Genomic DNA, 2,464 nt, shown 5'->3' on the forward strand with positions numbered 1-2,464 from the left:
TGAGTCTGTTACTGACAGCTAGCTGCTCCATATAACTCAGTCGTGGCCTTCGGATTTCTTTGGCTCAGTCTTCATGCATTTATTTTCATTTTCTATATTGCATTTTCTTCCTTAAACTGTGCTATCTTTTCCTTTTACAATTTGTTTTTGCCCTGTTTGATTGCGGTGTTGGGTGACTGACAATATCACTTAAGTGATGGGGGGAGGGGAGACTTAAATATACCCCGTGACTTGTGTTAGTGCAAGTGCTTAACTTGAAGGTACAACTGAACAGACTTTCCATAGGTAGGAGGCGCTGTGAAACCATCAGCGCTCCTGGTAAATGGGGGCACTCAGAAAAACAGCACAAACTGACTTTTCACAAAATCAGAACTTTATTTTTTTTTTTTAAGATTTTGTTTATTTGACACATCGAGAGAGATCACAAGTAGGGAGAGGCAGGGACAGGCTCCCTGCTGAGCGGAGAGCTGGATGTGGGACTCTATCCCAGGACCCTGAGACCATGACCTGAGCCAAAGGCAGAGGCTTAACCCACTGAGCCACCGAGGTTCCCAAAATCAGCACTTTAGAAGTCAAATTTCTGAAACTCAATTACAGAAAACAAGCCAGGGAGTTTGAAATACTTGCCCAAGGGGACTTGTGACCTAACTGGTGGGAAGCAGACTCAGGAGCAAAATCTACCATTACAACATTCTAGAGGACTCAAGGACTTTCAGTATCCCCTGGTCCAGTGGCTTTAGCAAGCTAGAAACTTGAGACTAAAGGAAACCTTATTAAGGACAGAGCCAGTCTGCAGGTACAGACTGGAAAGAGCATAGGAGTTGGAGCCAGGATGCTTGTGTAAAAATCTGGGTGACCTTTAGTGAACCATTTAACCTTTTCAAACCCCAGCCTTCAGGCAACTGCATCACGGCCTCTGATCTCTGTGATCCTGCTGGGGCAATCCACCCCGAGGGCCACTGCTGCTCCGGGAGCCAGCTGGCGCCATCCACCACCATCTGGAGGGCAGGCGCTACTCCAGGTCACTGTAGCGCCCTCACAGGGCGGCCAGCCAACCCTATTCTTTGTGTTGTCTCCCTTGAGTCCCTTCTCCTACTCTCACAAAAGCTGCTCCAGACTCACCACTCCTGCTACGTTTCTTTTTTCCCCTCACATTTCCTCAACAACCTTAGCCTCAGTTTATGTGTAAACTCACAAATAACCAGGAAACATTTGTGCAAATTTTTAACCCCCAATTAGCAAAGTTACTTTTTTGCAAAAACCCTAATCCATTTGCCTCTGTCCTGTTGTCTTGCTTGCTGTATCCTGGTGCTTCACACCCTGCCTGGCACCAATGATGTTGGTGAAGGATGGGAGACTCAGAGGCCAAGTCACTTGCCCAAAGTTATATAAGTACTAATGAAAGAGCTGGAACTCCGCAGAGTTCTGTTCAAGTCTGAAGTTCATGGCCTTAACTTCCCAGAATTTTCCTTTTAAAAGCAAGAGAGTTGCAGGAACCAGTTCTTTCTCCTGAAATAGACCTCCCTTCACATTTTATAAATTCACCTTGGCAGCTTAAACTCCCTCACAGGAGTGGCTCTTTCTGTTTTTGCTGCATTAGGAATAGAGAAATATAAGATGTTGAAAAGCTTAACATCTCACAGAAGCTCAGAGAACTAATTGCAAAATCACCTTCTTGGTGTCCACTCAAACTTTGTTCTAAGGGTAATTCCCCAGGCATCTGATGGCCTCGAGAACAGGACTTTACAGAGTCCTGCATTACTGCCGTCAGTATAGGTAGGTTAACCCAATGGCATTTCAGATCTGGGTTCCAAACAGCAGGCGAGTCAATGCACTGACCCCGTGCTCCAGGAAGTTGTTTGCTACACTTGGGACTACGCAATCCAGGGACATTAGTATAGCCGACTATGTGATGAAGTGGCAGATGTGATGTAGGTCAAAGGTGGGGGACAGAGTGGCTAACATGAAAAAGTGAGCCTTTGCTGCTTCAACAGTATTTCACAATGCACTAGTTAATGATACAAAAATGGGGATATAATTTCATCACTTGGAGCATTTTGGCCCTAATACCATGTGGATGTGTCTTAACAAAGTGTTAATTGGAGTTGTAAATAATTCAAAACTTAAATCATCTCTGATTCAATACTTTTAATTAATGAGAAAAAAGAAAAAAATGCTTTGATCACACAACTCACATTGAATATTGTTGACTGTTGATGTAAACTTTATTGGAAACTCTCTCAAATCTTTTTTGGAATGAGGTAGAGTTTGTATTTGAAATAAGCATGGATTTGGATTTTTGTCACCAGTGTGGAATAAGGGAGTATTTTGTATCCCATTAAAGAGTTGTTAAGACAATGTTTTAAAGGGGATTGCTTGGGGCACTTGATTGGCTTAGTCGTTAAGCATCTGCCTTTGGGGGGGGCATCTGGGTGGCTCAGTGGGTTAAAGCCTCTGCCTTCAG

This window comes from Mustela lutreola, chromosome 13, assembly GCF_030435805.1.
Source record: "Mustela lutreola isolate mMusLut2 chromosome 13, mMusLut2.pri, whole genome shotgun sequence".
Lineage (NCBI taxonomy): Eukaryota > Metazoa > Chordata > Mammalia > Carnivora > Mustelidae > Mustela > Mustela lutreola.